Genomic DNA, 19,643 nt, shown 5'->3' with positions numbered 1-19,643 from the left:
TTTTTTTAATGAGTTACCTCTGGAGTTTTCTCTTTTCTTCCCTAGGCACGCCTTTCTGAATTATCTTTGAGAGGCTGATTTCTTTTTCTAGTAACATGCCAACATCTCTCTTCCCCAAACAGACTGCATCAGTTGCAGATAATGATTCAAAATGTTGGATAAAAGAGTATTTCTTGTCACCCTCATACCACCACTATTCCCCCAAAGTATTTTCCTCTAGAGGGTTTCTTATTGGTTTTGTAACTGAAACAAGTCTATTTGAAGTCTGTTCAGAAAGGACACAAGAGACAAACATCACTTTCAGTGCTAATCAATGACAGCAGCCTTAGGCTGGTAAATGATAGTTGGTAAATAGTGCAGTTTTGCTTTTCCAGAACTTGGATTCCTCAGCAAATAAGTGGAAGCCTAGCAAACTGCAGGAGATCGACCATTTTTCTGAATTAATGATTCTTGTCTCCTTCCAGTTTGCTGCATCACTTTGCATTAGAGAAAGAGGTAAGTAAATGTTTGTTAGCTAGGAAAAGGATCCAGAAAATGTTTTCAGACAAGAGTGGCCACCCATTTTTTTATATGTATAAAATTTAGGAAGAAGAAGGGAAATGCTAGAAAGAAAAATGACTGCTCAGCTCAGGCAGATTGTCATGGAGAAAAATTCAGGGAAGATACTTTGAATGTCCTAGGCTTTGACACCTAGCACCGAGCTGAGTGGTGACACAAAGAGCTGTGTTGTGTGTTCCTCCATCCCTGACACTCACCCGCCTTCCCTCCCTCACTTGCTTGCTCCCTCCCTCCCTCCCTTCCTCCCTCTCTCCCTCCCTTCCTTCCTTCTTTCTGTCCTTCCTTCTTGAGAGCCTACTATGTACTAGGCAATGAAATTGGCAATGAACAAAGAAAATGTGGTTACTGACTAGTATGAGGTAGAGGAGGCTAGGGATCCACTCTCAAGATTGCATGAGAGTAATGCTAAATAAACTGCTCATGGCTTGTCCCAGCTAAGAGATTCTGAGAGCCCTGATGAACCAGCAGTGGGAGGCTCAAGGGACGCTGGGCTCAGCAAAATGGACAGGAAGGGTCACCTTATCACGTGGACCCATTCAACTCTGGTAGCCCTGTTGCTGCAACACAGTATCCCTGAGTCTCTGGCTCTTTACTCCATCAACTTTACTGTCTTTTTCTCAAGAACAAGGAATCTCTGAATATTGATGTCTGTTCCTGGTAAAACACAAACTTCCCTACTAGTAGACAAGACCTCATCTCTTGGTAGAAATACCTATCTAGAGCTGAATGCATGGAAGGATACAGCAAAGAAGTGGAAAGGGCTTGACCCAGCTCTTGGTCCATGCTCCTCATGCTAGGAGAAAGTCAGAATGTACTGCCCCAGAGCCTCTGCACGTTTCTGGGTCCAGTGCAGTTCAGAATACATGGCATCATTTCACTGGAGATTTTCACTTCCCTGGGCTCCTTCAGCTAGCTTGGCCATAAAAAGGGGAGAAACACCAGATCAAGTAGTTACATTTTTATCTCCTGCATTAAACACTCAGGTTGGAAGGCAGCAAGCCTGGTGTTTGCAGATGGAAGAGACAAAGAAACCCTGTGTCTGCCAGGAAGATGGAGATGACATGGATATGAATAGCTACAGATAGGAGGGTCATGGCCCAGCCCAGGCTTACTAGAGAGAGCCTTAGGTAACCACCTCTGGGGATTATGATGATTATGATTTGTCATGCGTGAACCCTGAGCTCAGTGAGCCTTCTAACACACACTCCTCAACTTTAGTTGGAGGTGAATGAGACACACATCTGAGACTTAGCAGATGCCCTTTAAAATTTACTTAATATTCCTGCGTGCTGAAGTCTGCCAGTTACAGTGGGTGACAGATGTTCTACTTGCTCATCACTCTCAATCCTTGTGAAAACCTGATGATGGAAGGTCTAGCAGCATACTTACAAACGGAGAAACTGAGATTCAGAAAGATAAATGAATAGACTGAATCCACTTTTCCTTAAATGGTAGTCATCCCTTATCTGTAGGGAATGTTCCAACACATATCTCCAACACAGATCCAGTGGATGTCTGGACCCCTATATTTACTATGTTTTTAAAATATGTACATACCTATGATAACATTTAATTTATAAATTAGGCACAGTAAGGGATTAACAACAATAAAAATAACAATTATAATAAAAATTATGTAAATGTACATTAAGTAAAGTAAGGATTACTTGAACACAAGGACTGTGATGCCACAAAAGTTGATCCAATAACTGAGATGGTACTAAGTGGCCAACAGGTGGGTAGGTATACAATGTGGATACTCTGGACGAAGGGATGACTTATGTCCCAGGTAGGATGGCGTAAGATTTCAACACACTATTTAGAACAGTAATTTAAAACATATGAATTGTTTTATTTCCAGACTTTTCCATTTAATATTTTTGGACTGTGGTTGACCATGGGTAGCTTAAACTGTGGAAACCAAAACCGTGGATATGGGAGACCACTGTATTAGTCATTTACTCATCTCTGTGTCACTCTGTCATCTTCCCTGAAGATTTTTGCTCCTGTCTCACTGTCACTCTCCCAGCATTACTACTTTTGTTGTTTTTGGTGGTTTCAATACCTAGGAAGATGACCTTCCCGTTACTCTGTTTTCTCATTTCCTTGACAGCATCTTTTGTAACAACCTTATTGGCAACCTCTAACTCCATCGCTCATTCTCTTAGTTATTGCCAATATAGCCATGATCCTCAATTCAAATCTCCCTCTATCTGTCACTGCTGCTTGTATGTCCAGTTTACTCCCGGTGAGGGCCCAACTCTAGCATTCCTTTGATTCCTACAAGCCATTGACCATACCACCTTTTCACTGGTTTTCATCCCTTTTAGGTCCCTGTCTTCCTCCGTGCAGAGATTATATTTCATTGGCAATCATTATAACCTGTTTCTGGAATGGTTGTACCATTTTACATTACCACCAACAAATTATGGGTGTTCCAGTTATTCCATATTCTTGCCAGCATTTGGTATGGTCAATTTAATTTCTGTGTAGTGTTATCTCATTGTGGTTTTAATTTATGTTCCCTGATGCCTAATGACATTGAACACCTTTTTATGTGCTTATTTGCCATCTTTGTATCTTTGATGAATTGTCTCTTTTTAAATCCTTCGTCCAGTTTTTAAAAATTGAGTTTATTTTCTTATCGAGTTTTGAGAGTTCTAATATATTTTTCGCATATAATTCCTCTTAAGAGATAGGGTTTGTACAACAAGTATTGGCAAGGATGTGGAGAAAAGGAAACCCTTGCGCATTGTTGGTGGAATTATAAATTGGTGCAGCCACTGTGGAAAACAGTATGAAGGTTCTTCAATAAATTAAAAAAGAAACTACCATGTGACCCAGCTATCTCACTTCTGGGTATTTATCTGAAGAAATCCAAAACACTAATTTAAAAAGACATATGCTCCCTTATGTTCATTGCAGCATTATTTACAATAACCAAGATATAGAAGCAACCTATGGTCCATCAATAGATGAATGGATAAAGAAGAAGTGGTACATATATACAATGGAGTATTACTCAGCCATAAAAAAGAATGAGATCTTGCCATTTGCAACAACATGGATAGACCTCAAGAGAAGTATGCTGCGTGAAATAAGTCAGACAGAGAAAAGCAAATACCATATGATTTCACTTATTTGTGGACTCTATAACAACCAAACAAAACAAACTTATGATGGTTGACAGATGGCTTGGGGGTTGGGAGGATGCATGAAAATGGGGAAAGGAATAAGATGTATAAATTGCTAGTTATGTAAATAGTCATGAAGGTGTAAAGTACATCATAGGGAATATTGCCAATAATATTTTAATAAATTTTGATGTCAGGTGGGTACTAGACTTATCAGGGTGATCACTTCATAAGTTATATGAATGTCTAATCACTGTGTTGTATACCTGAAACTAATATTGTATGTCAACTGTAATTGATAAAAAAAGATAGGGTTTGTAAATATTTTCTCTCAGTATGTGATTTCATTCTCTTAACAGTATCTTTCATATAATAGAAGTTTTAAGTTTTGGTGATATCCAGTTTATCATTTTTTTCTTTTATAATTTTACCTTTGGTGTCATCGCTTTTTTTATTTACTAAAGTGGGATCATTTCTTAACACAAGGTCACACATTTTTTTCTCCAATATTTTCCTCTAGAAGTTTTATAATTTAGGTTTTATATTTAAGTCTGTGAACCTTTTTGTGTTAACATTTTTTTTTTTGTGTTAACATTTATATAAGTTATAAAGTATAGGTCAAAATTTCTTTTATTATATATGGATGTTCATATGCTTCAGCTTCATTTGTTGAAATAATTTTTCTTCACTGAGTTGCTTTTGTTCAATTGCCAAAAATTATTGGCCATATTTGTTTAGGTTTATTTCTGTGTTCTCTATTCAGTTTCCTTGATTTATATATCTATTATATCACTAGTACTCACTATCTTTATTTTTATAGCTTTATATTAAATCTTAAAATGAGGTACTTTGAGTCTTCTAACTTTGCCATTTATTTTTCAAATTGTTTTGGCTTTTCTCATTTCTGCCCCCCACCCCCCCCTATATATATTTAATAAGTGTGTTTATATCCAGAATAAATTCTGCTGGGATTTTTATTAGAATTGTGTTAAGTCTATAGATATATTTGTGGAGAACTGACATCTTAACAATATGTTGAATCATCCAAATTATGGACATGGGATATTTCTCCATTATTTAGCTCTTCTTTGATTTCCTTCATTAATGTTTTATAGCTTTTAACATGTAGATGCTACATATGTTTAATAAGACACATCTAAATATTTCAATTTTTAGCTGTTGGAAATATTTTTCAAAGTGTTTGGTTTCTAATTTTTTGTTACTGTATGTAGAAATATGATCGATTTTTTGTATGTTGACCTTATATCCCTGTGACCTGGCTAACCTCACATACTGGTGCTTTACAGATTCGTTGGAATTTTCTACATAGACAAGCATGTTTGCAAATATGAATTTATTTTTGAATGAATACTTATCTTAGACATATTTATTAATATTACTAATAAAATGGTCAGCAACATGCTTTTACATTGGTTTGAAGATTTACAAAATATTATTTTTAGAAACAGTGTTGCCAATAATTCTTTTGCTGGCTTCAACCCAGAATTATTGACTCAGAGATTTTTATTTGGTCAATGTATTGAACAGTTTTTGAATATTCATCTACCATTTCTTGTGCTCTGCTCAACACAGATGTTAATAGAGATTCTTTGATTTTCAGCTTGTCCAGAATTTCTTCTCTTTCCTTTTGGGCCATAAGTTTCACAAACTCATTTATTATTGAGATTAATCTCTGGTTCCAACACAGGCAACAAACCAAAATCATTTAACATGGTATGTTGATATTTTTGAATTGTTGGTGCTGATGCTATTGTTTTGACAGCACCAATTTCAGGAAATTATTAGTTTCCTTGACTTTGGTCAAAAACTCTAACTCTCAAGCCTTTCCAAAGCTACTGCCAAACTTAAATTAGAAAAGAGAGAAGCATATTACTCTCATTGGTCAAAAGTTAAATTAATTTCTCAGACTGATGCTGTGGAGACACCCACATAATACAGGATAATTAACACTCATTCCTCAATGGAAACCTTTGAAATTAGATTGAAAAAGAGTGTGGGCCTCAAATTTACTCCCCCCTCTCCTCTCTTCAGAGAGAAGGAATGTTTATTGAAAGCTCCAACTGAAGTAAAAATGGGAATAAATTAACATAAATGTGCATATTGTAAGCCTGGGAGCTTTTTTGCTTTTGACATTTAGGCCGAGTTTGTTTAAGAAATGATTACAGTAATAGTTTACAATAAAAGTGTTCTAAACATTTTGGTATTTCATTAAGTGATTACATTTACCCTATAAAGCTGATAGTATTATTATTCCCAAATAATAGGAGGACTGAGAATTGACCATTGGATTTAGCAACTTGGAGGTAATTGGTCACCTTGACGGGAGCACTTTTGGGAGAGTAGAGGAGATGGTTGGTTGAGAATTAAAGAATGAGAAAAGAGAAGAATTGGAGCCAGTTATATAGACAGCTCTTTTGAGGAGGTTTATTGCAAAGGAGGGCAGGGAAATGGATAAGTAGCTGGAGAAGAGTCAAAAGAAGCTTTCTTCTGTCTCTTGTCCCTCCCTCCATCCCTCTCTCCCTCTACCTGTTGAGAGAAACCATAGTATTTTATATGTTGATGAGAACTTTACGGTAGACAATTATGCTGATTATTGTATATAATAACAGTAGATCATTATATTCATAGCATATATAAAAGATGACTGGATATAGTATATATGTGGAGGAACGAATTTATATAGAACCACATATGGTTTATTGCAGAAGGAAGGTCAAGTATCTGGATGAGGATGCTAGTAGGTGGATGCATTGGTAGTGGGAATTTTCTTTCTATTCAATTTTTTTTCAGTGAAAAAGGAAGAAAAGTTATTAGCTGAGAGTAAGAATTGGAGAGGGAGTGATAGAAATTTGAGGAGAGGAGGTCTGAAATGGTTTTTAAGGGAATTTAAGAGTAAATGGATTAGGGACCTAGGATATGATTGCTGGAGAACATTAAGAGCCCATTCGAGGTTCATGGTCAGAAATTTAAAATGAGCCTGCCTAACATGGTTGATGTTTTTCAGCCACATTTACCTCCCTGGGTGCTGGCATGGAGTAGGTAGAGAATTAGATTTTATCAGGATTGTATTGCAAAGAATACAACAAGAAAAGGGCAGAAGAATTGAGGTGTTTGTGACAGAGATTATAATGATAGTTCATGGAACTGAAGCTGGTAGGAAGGGATACAGGACTTCCAGGGAAGAAGAAAAGTGGAAAGATGGTGAGAAAAACAAGACCCAACTAGTTATATGTTGTCTGTAAGAAACCCACTTTAAATATAAAGTTGGCATTTTCTTATAAAACTAAACATATTTATACTATACGATCCAGCAGTTGTGCTCCTCAGTATTTATGGGAAGGAATCAAAAACTATGTCCACACAAAAACTTGCATGTGGATGTTTATAGCAATTTTATTGATAATTGTCAAAATTTAGAAGCAGCTAAGTTGTCTTTCAGTAGGTGACTGGATAAATAAACTGTGACACATCCAGACAATGAAATACTATTCAGCACTAAAAAGAAAGGAGCTATCAAGTCATGAAATGACATGTAGGAACCTTATATGCATATTACTAAGTGAAAGAAGCCAGTCTGAAAAGGCTACATACTGTATGATTCCAACTACATTACATTTTGGAAAAGAAAACTATGAAGACCATAAAAATGTTAGTGGTTTCTAGGGCTTAGTGGGAAGGGAGGGATGAATAGGTGTAGTACAGAGGAGAGGATTTTTAGGGCAGTGACACTGTTCTGTATGATACTATAATGGTAGATGCATTTTGTTACACATTTATTCAAACCCATATACAACCCCAAAAGTGAACCCTTATATAAACCCTGGGCTTTGGGTGATAGTGTCAATGTAGGTTCATCAGTTGTAGCAAATGTACCACTTTGTGTGGGGTTGTTGATAATGGAGGAGACTGTGCGCATGTGTCAGGGTAAGGGGTATGTGTTAACTGTATACTTCTGCTCAATATTGGTGTGAAACTAAAAATGCTCTAAAAGTTAAGTCTATAAAGAAAAAGATGGTTAGATTAGTGAGTTGGAGGACCTGGGGAAAAGCAAAAGATTGACAGAATTGGGATATTAGAGAGAAATGGAAAATTTGAGCAAGTAGTCAAGAGAGAATGAGGTGTGATGCTTGGATAATGGAGAGTTTACATTTACTGATGACAGGTGTAGGCTCAAGAAGGCTCATTGTGACTAAAGTGAGGCCACTTGAGGAGATGAGTTTATTAAAACTAAGCCAGGTTGTTAAAAGGATGATCTGTGTATATGTTAAAGTGCTAAGAATTTAAATAGCAGAAACTAAAACCATGGTGAAAGGACAGAGTGACCCATTGCTGCAGACTGCAATGATGAGGGTTAATGGGTGATATAATTTGATGAAATATGATTCAAAACTCAATATTCTTAAGGTGGAGAGAAGGAGAAAGATCTGGAAATGATAAAGAATATCAAGAGAGATACATCCACTTTTTATGCTCTGTGGTACAAGGACTGTGGGAGCAAAACATGTTTGTCCCACTTGAGAGGGCTACTAGGGGCTAGTAGACTCAGTCTTTAGAAAGAGCAAGAAGGTGATGCATCTCTAAGAGGAGGAGCAATGATGGGAGATTTCACAGAGGAAGAACGGACGACTTTCAGATGGTGAAGTGGGAGGGTGCCTGGAGGTGAAGGAGGGGGATGCGAGAATGGAGTGGGGATATGAGGAGTCTAATGGAGAATCGATAGTAGGTTCTGAAAGATGAATTGGGAGACAGTGGCAATGGCATAAAGGAGGATTAAAGCACGGAAATTATGTTGCGAGGAGTCAGTGAGGCAAAGCAGGTGAAGTGCATAGCGCAGTGCTGGGCACATAGGTCGTGCTCAATACCTTTTAGCTAAGGAAGGGCTTTAAAGCCACATCCTGTCTTCCAGCAATTTTTTCTGCATGTCCCCTTACTCAGCTGATGGATGAGAAAATGGAATGTGAAGATTTAACACACGTGGCTGAGCCATTATTAATTGTAACTAGAATCACTGAAGTAATTAGTGGATGTCAGGTGCTCAGTAAGAACCTGAGCCTGGTGCTCATTATTGCAGATGAAAATTGAAAAGCTTCAGTCCATGGTTTAGTTTTCATGCATATACTTAATTGTTTCATTAACCTTCACCATACCAATAAGCCCATACTCTGAAGGATCATAAAAGGCAGATATCCCTCAGGATTTAATCTCCATGTAGGAATGCAGATCCAAGGAAGGTGATTCAGGTTCAGCACATGAGTCATGTAGTTAGCATTTCTCCCCTTTGTTTCCCTGGGGGATTTAGACAGCCCCTAGGTCCTCAGAATCCAGGATTCTTCCCCAAGGGTGGGGTGTGATAGGGCTGGCTCCCTGCTCCAGTCACCCTCTCAAAGGGCCGACTTTCCAGTTCTGCTGCTGGTTACCTACTACCTCCTTGAGTTTATTATTTGCTTTCTGTGGGAGGCCCGCCTTTATTAATCCTGAATTTACTCTGTGCATTTCCCAACGGAATCTCTGTGTTCTAAATGTTTTAGGATTTGGGAAAGATGATTGTATATGATCCATTGATAATCTTAGAATTTTTCAGAACAAGCCCGATCAGTCTTTAAAAATAAGAAAGATGACTGGGTGGGTAGTGTTTGGGCTCTAGAATCAGTGTCTGGATTCAAAGATTCAAATCACGATTCTGTTGTATACTGGCTATATGATTTTGTGTGTATAACAATGTCTCTGTGCTCTAATCTTCATAATGGGGATGATAATGCTCTTTACTTGAAAGGGCAGTTGCAAGGAGTAGACTAAACAAGATAATTCATTTCAGTTGCTTAACACAATATATGACAAGTATTAGCCAATGTTATGTTCTATGGCTTATAGGTTAGAGGGTATAAACACAGCAGATTTCTTTTGGGGTGCCTTTTTCTAACAAAGCTGACTCAGACCTCACTTCATTGGATTCAATGCCACAGCTTCACCCTGTGTCAGTCCTCAGGCAGAAGGTGCAGGCAGCACAGCAGAACAGAAGCCTGGGGAATGGGTTGGAGCTGAGTACTTGATAATTAACAGAGCAGGTGCAGGTCCCTGGACACTGAGCCTGAATCTGCAGGTGACTGCACTGGCTTTTTTAGCCAGGCAATGTTGACAGTGTTCTATTGATACTTTGATTTCTGACTTGATTTTTGGTTTACTTAATTGCAGCTGCTGACATTGTAATGGGCTTCTTAATCCATCATCATGACATTGTGAAGTCTCAGAAGTAATAGATTACTCAGCTTGTTGATTTTATAACAAATCTCCTCCTATGGATTCAGAGGCTTGCCTAAGGAGGGTAGAGGCTGTCTCTCAAGGAAACAGATAAACAATTCAAGTATTTTTTATTCACTAGTTCAGCAAGTATATTTGAGTGCCCACTGTGTGCCAGGCACTGGGGATACAGACCTAAATAAATCATAGTCTTTGCTCTTGAGGAACTTGGAGTCTTTCTAGAAAGAATGACAAGTAACCAGGTAAGGCCCACAAGGTGACATCAGTGCTTTGAGACATGCCACCCAGCTGTAGATACGGTGGACTTTCAAGAGGAGGCAGAGTATAAACAAACCTGAGGATGAGTAGAGCTAATAAGGGCGAAGCAGGTAATGGGGAATGGACTTGCCAAGAAGAGGGACTGGCAGGTGCAAAGGCCCAGAGAGGAGAGAACATTCACCAGTGTGTGGACCATGTAGTTACTAACTACTTTAACCATAACATGGTTATGCACAGGTTATGCACATTATCCAATGTTTTATATCATTTCTCATGGTTAAATAATACACATGAGTGTGCTAATGCATCTAGAGAGGAATTCATGTCTATTCTCTACACATTCTTATCCAGATAAAAATGCCACTTGGTTCTCTCTTGCTGAGTACCTGGAAGAGCTTCTTCCCAGCTTTTTGCCTTTTCTGCTGGAACCACAGGGAACCAAGGCTGGAAGGCAGGCCTGCCTGTGTGAACCTTGCCCCATCCCCATACCTCACAGCCACCTGGCCTCCCTGGGAGGCTCCAGGGCTCTCTTCCCTGGAAGTTCATGGATTGGCTCATGGAAGAACTCATGTATTCCTTAATCATGACTTCATTAACCAACAAAAACGAATAGAGCTCTACCACGTGCCGAGCACTGTGCTGGGGCCTTGGAGATCCAGTGAAGACTGAGGCTGGCCTGGCTGCTGCCCTCACAGAGCTGACAGACCAGAGGGAAAGATAGACAGTGACGGTCCTATGTCCGAGCGTCATGAGGATCGCTCTTTTTTCTGCAAATTAGACCTGAGTTTCTTTACACCCGGTCTCAAAGTAATTCCTGGAAAAACATTTTCTTCCAAATAAACCGAGTCGGTAAGCAGTTGAAATAGTATGAGCCTGTTAGCTCAAAAGCTTGAGTGCGTTCCAGTAATCCATCCTTAAAATGATGTTTCACTCAGTTCAGCAGGAGCTTCTTGAGCCTGCTGTGTTCTGGAAGCTGTGCCCCGTGCTGGAGATGCAAGGAGGAGTGAGCTGTGGTTACAGCTCACCTATGGGGGAGATGGCACCCAAGCCAATTGTTTTATTATTATGTGGAAGTGCTAGTCATTCATTCAACAGGTATTCACTGAATACCCACTCTGTTCCAGGCACTGTTCTAAACTTTTGAGATAGGCAAAACTGACAGAGTTCCTGACCTCATGGAACTTACATGTTATTGGGGGTGTGGCAACTGCTGATTGCTCTTTTTTATAGAGGCAGGAACTCCCTGAAGAAGTGATTTTGGATAGAGAATTGAAGTTGTCAAAAGGGGGAACTACATGAGGAAGGAGTGTTCCAGACAGAGGGTCACCAGTACAAAGAAGGAGAGTGTCTGGTGTTTATGAGGACTGTCAAGGATGCCAGTTACTGGGTCAAAGTGGGTGAGCAGGATAGCAGTAATTCAGGCCAGAGGAATAATAGCAAAGGACAGATGGCCAAAGCCCTGATAGACACTTGCCAGGACTGTGGTTTTACTCTGGTGAGATGGAAGTCATTGGAGGGTTTCTCAAGAAGTAGAGTTAATGTGATCTGCTTTATGCTTGAAGAGGGTCAGTTTGGCTGCTGGGATGGGATAGATTGTAATGGGCAAGAACAGAAGCATGAAGACAAATTAAGAAGCTTTTGCAATTACCCAGGGGAGAGATAAAGATGGTCTTGATCAGAAAGGTTAATAGTTAAGGGGTGGGAAGTGTAGAATTCTGGACATCTTTGAAAGATAGCACCAAGAGGATATGTTGATAAATTAGATTTGAAAAAAAAGAGTTAGGATGACTGAGGTTTTTGGCTTGAGCAACTAGGAAGATAGTTACCATCTATGAGATAAGCACTGTGTTAGATTAGTTCATTATTTACTGGAGATCTGCTTCCTCCTCCCCTTCTCCATGAGACCAGTATAATTCCTTCACCGTTGATGTTGGGCTTGGTCATGAGAGTTGCTTTGAAATAACAGTGTACTGCCTCTAAACCTAAGGCATCATGCATTTTCCCTTGGTCCTCTGGGAGCTCTGTCTTTTGCCCATAGAAGAATGTGTCCTAGGCTGCCACTACCTTTTTACCCTAAGCCCCAGAGTGAGCTATGCAGATCAGCCACCTGTTGTGACCCACAGACTTGTGAACATAACAGTAAATGATGATGTGTGGACTGTTGAGTTTTGGGGTGATTTGTTACACAAAATTATTGTGATGATAACTGATTGATAAAGGAACTTAGGTAGGCTCAGTGCTTTGAGACCTCAACATCAAAGATAGCCTCTTAGCTCTGTCTGGGTATTCAGGGAAGTTGCCCTGGAGGAGATAAATTGTTGCTGAGTCTTGAAAGGTAAATCAGATTTACCTAGGTCAAGAGATGGAGGAAGTGCATTCTAAATTGGGACATAGCATAAGCAAAGGCATAGAGGGTCCAAAAAGCATGCTATATGAATATATAGGGAACTATGCAAGTAAAGGCAGAGGCGGCAGAGTAGAAAGGACTTAGGCCATGGAGGGCTTTGTGATTTCTGATGATGAGCTTGGACTTTATATTTCATTTCACATGCAGTGAGCAGCCATCAAAGCTTTTTTAAGTGGGAGAATGGTGTGATCTGATTTGCACCTTGGTAGGCAGCCTCAGTGTTGGGGAATATCATAGCCTAGAGGTAGGATTAAGGTGGGAGCTGTTGTAATTATCTGGTCAAGTGCGGTGGTAGTAAGGATGCAGGAATGGAAATGGACTGGGGAAACAATGAAGTTTTAATACCAACAGGATTTAAAGTGCAGAGAGAAAGCTAGAGCTCAATATGCGACATGCTTGGGACATCAAACACTGGGAAGAAATTCCCTGACATGTTAATGGTATTATAGATAAATTTTTTTCTCATACACAAATTAATTTTCTATATTAATTGTGCATTACCAATATAATCAGAAAAAATTTTGAGTGTATTGTGGTGTTTAAACCTGTTATCCTTTGGACCAAATTTGCTGAACCCTTAAATCTCAGTGTTGGAGAAGGGGTATCCACCCTTGGTTCTGTCCTGGCAGGAGCTGAAGTCTTCTTGATATCTCATATCTTTGTTAGTTTTTTTAAACATCAAATTAAAAAGAGATACAAAAAGAGGTTCAGAGGAAATGTAACCTGTGCATGTTATTTGTACTAACTGTATATTGTGAAAACATTTCAGAGAAACACTAATTTAGAATTGGCATCACTAGATAACATACCCTTCCAGAGGATTATGCCATGACTCACCTCATTATGGATTCAGAATAGTAAATGTTCATGAGACTTGTTTTGAAGGGTAATTATAGCATAACATGTATAGAAGTAATTTTTTAAAATTTGCTTGTGATTGCTGAAAATGCTATTGATTAAAAGAGGCTAATAACTAGATGGCAAAGTAGCAATTTAAAAAATTTGGAGCCCTGCTAATTATAAAACAAAAACCAAAGTTAGGCATATCAGTACAGTAGTCCTGCCTTGTCCATGGGGCCTAAGTTCTAAGATCCCCAATGGATACTTAAAATTGCAGATAGTATCAAGCCCTTTATATACTGTATTTTTTCTTATACATACATACTTATGATAGTTTAATTTATAAATTAGAAACAGTAAGATTAACAGTAATTAATAATAAGATAGAATAATTATAATATATACTGTGATAAAACTTATGTAAATGTGGTTTCTCTCCATCTCTTAGCATATTTTATTGTACTGTACTCACCTTTCACTTAAAGGAAGAAGCACCTTAGGGCTTCTCTTTGGCACATCTGAATGCCAGCATTCCTACTTTTGTACTTTGGGACCATTATTAAGTAAAATAAGAGCTACATGAACACATACTCTGTGATACTGCGACAGTCAGTCTCATAACCAAGATGGCTACTAAGCGACTCATGGGTGGGTAGTGTACCTACAGTATCGATACAGTGGACAAAGGGATGATTCACCTCCCAGGCAGGACAGAGCAGATGGCGTGAGATTTCATCACGCTACTCAGACAGTGCTCAATTTAAAACTTATGAATTGTTTATTTCTGAAATTTTTCATTTGATATGTTTGGATCATGGTTGACTGTGGGTAACTGCGGAAAATGAACCTGCGGATAGGGGAGACTACTGTACTTGTGATTCCCTGGATCAAAGAAGCGTAATCCGTTCTTTTTGCTTTGGTGCCTCTGTCCACTGTGTTCCCAAGCCTGCGCTGATGCTTCTTTTTGCTTTTTCTAACAACTACTGCCCTTTCTCAAGATCATCAGCTGGAGGGTAACTCTAGGACGGCTTTCCTGATACCTCAGGGGAAATCCACTGTTTCATGCTTAGGCCCCCATGGCATTTTATTCTTAGGGTCCAATAGCCCTGTCAAAGTGCTCTCTGTACTTTTGACACTTTCATACTTAACTAAGCAGCTTCATTCATTTGGATGGCCAGGACATGCCACTACATTATAAGACTTAATAAATCTTACATAGAATGACTTATTACATATACTCTGATTCAAGAATTTCATTTATAGGAAGGCGAGGAGCAAGTAAGTGCTGGCATGTGGCTACCAGGGAATTGATCTAGAAGCAGCGAGGGGGATATGCCTGGCTCTTACGGGATGAGTTGGAGCCCAAGCTGACTGTTAAAGGCTTGTTATATTGTGCATAGATAACTGCAGTGACTTTCTAGAAGTCCTAGAAGATGTGAGTAAAAGATGAGTAAGTGATTGCATTTAAATAAGTTTGAACCTAATCAGGGAAATCAGATTCCTTTTTTTTTTTTTTTTGCTTTAAACTGATTTATCCAGTGCATGACTGAATAATACTTGGAAGTAGGACTTATACCTATTTTTTAAATATGAAAAAAGAAGACCGAAGCTTTGACACCATTTCATTGATCTCTACAGCTTCCACTGTCAGCTGTGTGCTGGTGTTTCCCAGGGTTTCACCTCTAACCCCAACCTGCATTCTAAGGAGCTGATTTAATATTCCTCTGCCAAGTGATATCTATGCTGGTAAGTGCTGCAGACACTTCAAACTCTGCATGCCCCAAAATGAACATTTGGGTCTTCCATCCAACAACCACATCTGATCTGCTTTCTGATTTAGGAAGTAGAGTCCCCATCCACTCAGCCTCCTGAGCTGGAAACCTTGGGTTCATCTTTGTCTTTGCCAATCGGTTACCAAGATCTGTGGATTCTGATTCAAAGTATCTCTTCTGTCTGACCCCTGCTCCCCATATCCATAGTCATGATGTTAATTTAAGTCCTTTTAATTTATTTAGTGTCTGGATATTTGAACGAGCCTCTTGATTGGTCTGTTTATTGACAACAGTTCCTTCTTCTACCCAGATAGCAAACCATCATCCCCTTGGCTAAACATCTGCAGGATAAAATCCAAGCATCTTTATTATCATACCTGAACATGCTTCAATAATATTAGCCCCTTTTCCATAAACCTAGCTTCCCCCAGCTACACTTGTTCACCAGGTACACTGGGCTTTTCATTCCTCTGCACATGTTTATCCTTCCACCTTTATGCCTTTCTTTCTCTTCTCCATTTGCCGAACTCCTGCTACTCCTTCAAGAATGGTTTTCTCTTCCGAGAAACCTTCTCTCACATTACCAGGCAATTGGTTGCTCTCTTCTCTGTGTTCTCACAGCATTTTGTTTCTGTTCTACTACATCATAATTATCCTTTAACACTACAGTCTTTCCCCTAGCTTTGAGAACAGACTCTTGGTCACATCCACACTTGTGTCTGAGTACAGTATCTGGCACACAGAAGCAGAACTACCCTTTGCTGTTAAATCATTGAACCACTCTCAGTCTGTTTCCTCATTTGTCAAGTGGGAATAATAATCTCTTCTGAAACTTCAACTTTGACATCATTTATAAAATGAGAAGCAGAAAGAGCTAGAAAAGTGAGGACTCATGGAATTATTAATCTGAGCTTTATGAATGAGGAAGATGAGCAGCAGAGCTGTGAATGCCTGAGCCAAGGTCACATGGCAGCTCCTGATGGAACCTGGATCTCCTTACTCAGTGCCTTTCCTTCTGCTTTGGGAGTCTCACCTGTCAAGACCTCATCCTAGAACTGCCCTAATGGATCTTTTATGATGCCATATCACCTATGTGTGACATATGCCCTGTCCTGGGGAGAGTGTGACCACAAGGCTCCAAGTTATTTGATTCCTTAAGTAGTCTCTAAAATTTGACTACCATGAGAGCATTTATCAGGTATTTGCTTTAGGCGAAGAAAAGATCCAACTCTTTATAGTTTGGTTTCTAAATTTGTAATCTGAGAGGAGATACCACTTAGGGAAATAAACTCTTGTTTCTAATTTTTCTTTTAGTCGAATTAAAACATTTTTTCTTCCTCTTGCACATTTCCTAGCATTCATCTCTATGTTTATGTTAAAATTCTAGTTTAAAGCACATAGAACATCAAGTTTCTGATGTGTTATGAGAAGGTTTTGAGTTAATTCTTTGGAGTATAAACCTTAAGCAAAATTAATAATCACTGGAGAAGAGTATCATCAGAAAGATTCCCGGGCCACTATTTACTCAACTAGCAACACCCTGGTTTTCATCATGCAGTCAGCCAGCAACTAACTGTGGTGTTGTTCTCAAGAAAAAAACATGAGCTCTGACCCCCTACCCCCACCCAGATCCAAGCAACTGTATTAGTAAATGTGGAGTATGTTTTATTTCCAGGGTGTGTGTATATGTGTGTGTGGGAGTGAGGAGTGGGAAGGAAGGGAGATGGTTAGCATTTCAGTGTGGGCTTTTTTAATTTTCAAAGCGTGTAACCAGTAATTAGCAAGCCTGCTCTGGAGCCTAGAAAAACAGGCCATTACTATTAATTTCACACTGTAGGTGTTAGAGACAGAGAGATCATAATAATATGAAAGATAATCATGCTACCAAGCATTTGGAGATTCCTTTTCTATTTGAAAATTGATAGTATTTAGCAACTTTTAGCTTCAATCATTCTTATGCCACTGTAATTTTAGGACTAGGTGTACAATTTTAGTTTTCTTAGTTTTTCTGGGTCTTACATCATACTGCTCCTACTGTAACCAGAGATTGTATTCCCCAACTCCTTCAGACCTTTGGGGGGCAGCCAAAGAGTACAGATGGTACTATACCACCTGCTCTACTTTACTTAGAGCTGATGGAAAAGTTCATGGCCTTCTGTTGTTCAGGCCATGCATGTTTTGAAAGGAAGCATGTACCAGCATTTCAGTGTTTATTGCAGTTTCTTATCCCTGCACTGAGAGTGTATAACATGGTAGCTACTGATCATATGTTTTATAAATGGAAAAGAAAGAGACAGTTTATCAATAACAAGTGAGGTTTCTGAATGATGATTTTTTTTTTTCCACTTTGCCATCAAATGCAGTGTTCTCAGTTTTCTTGATTGGTGTTAAATGGAACTCTGCCTTAGATCCAGGAGCTGTGGTGGCATTTGCCAGCTTCTTCTAATTCATGGGCTTGAAAGGTAGCAGAATATACCAGCCCGAAATATGCCACTTTGGCATAAGGTGTCCTCTCTTCCCTCTCTACCAACAAGGACAGAAGTTAATCAGTGGAGACAGCTCTCGCTTCTTATCATCCCAGAGACAGCACCAGAGGAGTCTACATTATAAACCTTGCAAATTCTAGCCCTTATCTACCATTAGTCTCCCCAGATATTTACATTCCCACAATTTGATGCTTTTTGAAGTTCAAGAGTCCTATTCTTTTGTCTTGTCACTTTTCTAAAAATTTATTGTTCTTTTAAGATGCTAACCCCCCCCTTGTTTTACTCATCTTTGAGTTCTCTCATCTTTTTTCACTATGAATGTTAATAAACTTCTATTTGTATTTTTCTCGTTAATGTCTTTTGCCAGTCTAGTTTACAGGGCTCCAGCTGGAGAACCTAGGAAGATAGAAGGAAAAATAATTTTTTTCCTCCTCTACAGCCTAATAGAGGAAGAAAAGAATCACAACTTTTTACCAGTATACAGCCTAAAAACCAAACACTAAAATAATCCAAACCTGTGAACTCAGAAGGGTGGAGGGAAAGTCATTTTTCTTTCCTACACAGGCCTGTCTGTCCGTGGCCAGGGCTCAGACACCCTTCTTCACATGGCGCTTCTTCAGTCCCTGAGGCCAGCCCTACACTGGGCTGTAGGAGTTGTTCTGTGGTGGGACTCAGTGAATTGTCAGTGATTTTGTTTTTTGATTACGTTTAGGAACTCTTGACTCATCAGAATGAAGATTATTTTAAGCTAAAAACATTTGAACAAACAGGAGCTTGACCTCTTTGACTCTCTTTAAAACTTTTTAGCCGAGCCTCCCCAAAATACAGCTACCGTAAATCCCCCTGGGGTGGGCAAGGCAGAGGAGACAGGTATAAGCCAGAAAGGAGACCAACCACTCTCACCTGGATGCGAACAAGCATCACAAACTCTCAAGCCTTCCTTCCTTTTGTTTCCCTAAAAGCTCATGCGTTTCCTCAAAGTCCTCTTTTTCCTTACAAACTCTTTTCTCACCTCCCTTTCACTGCTAAGTTGTTACCATAAACCTGTCATAACTGTTTAGCCAACCACTTCTTTTATGCAGTTCTATATGCATATGAATAAACTCTGTCTTTTCTCCTGTTAATCTGTCTTTTGTTAGTTAATTCACAGGCCCTAACCGTTGTACCCTAAGATGGTAGAAGAAAGTTTTTCTCCCAACACCTAACACTAAAATTTTCCAGGAACCGTTATTTATAATGTTGACATCACTTGAGGCCTGGGGTGAGAGGAAGCCAAAGTTATAATATTTAGTGAGAAAACCAGGATTCCAAATTGTACAGTCTTGTTACCATTGCACAAAACAAATCAATACACATAAAAAAATAACTGGACCTTCATATGGGGTAATAGGTCATAAAACAAAGTCTTAGGAATGAGGCTGGAGGAATGAGTAGAGGAATAGTCAGAACACTGGGATGGAATAGGAAGTTTAGAAGCAGAAATGTGGGAATTGGTGTGTGATAGAGGTGGTATCACAGATTAGTGGGGGAGGGTTAGATTATTTAATTGAGGATACTGGCAAACTAACTTATCATTTGGATAAATGATACAAACTCACCCTATATACAAATGCAAATTCCAATTGGACTGTAGACTTAAAAGTGAATAGTAGATCTATGAAGGTAACGGAAGAAAAGAATAGATTTATTGTAGGAAAACATATTTGTGACCTTGGGTGGGGAAGGCTTTCTTGATAAGGCTAAATGCACTGATGCTTTCAAAAATAAGGGTTTCTGTTGAACAAAGTGTGCCATAGACAAATTTAGCAGAGGAGTGATAGGCTGGGAGAAGATATTTGCAATGTTTGAAATAGGCAATATATGAGGAACTCCTGAAAGAAAAGTTAAAAAAACCCCAAACAGAAAGCCT

At 39.1% G+C, this 19,643-nt stretch overlaps 1 protein-coding gene across 4 annotated transcripts in view; it reads right to left on the bottom strand.

The window, feature by feature from the left end:
- TRPC7 (transient receptor potential cation channel subfamily C member 7) overlaps positions 1 to 19,643 on the bottom strand; it is a 124,191-nt gene that overhangs the window by 85,583 nt on the left and 18,965 nt on the right. The window lies entirely within an intron of this gene.

Source organism: Rousettus aegyptiacus, unplaced genomic scaffold (genome assembly GCF_014176215.1).
Source record: "Rousettus aegyptiacus isolate mRouAeg1 unplaced genomic scaffold, mRouAeg1.p scaffold_m13_p_7, whole genome shotgun sequence".
NCBI lineage: Eukaryota > Metazoa > Chordata > Mammalia > Chiroptera > Pteropodidae > Rousettus > Rousettus aegyptiacus.
This window is presented reverse-complemented; position numbering and strand designations above follow the sequence as displayed.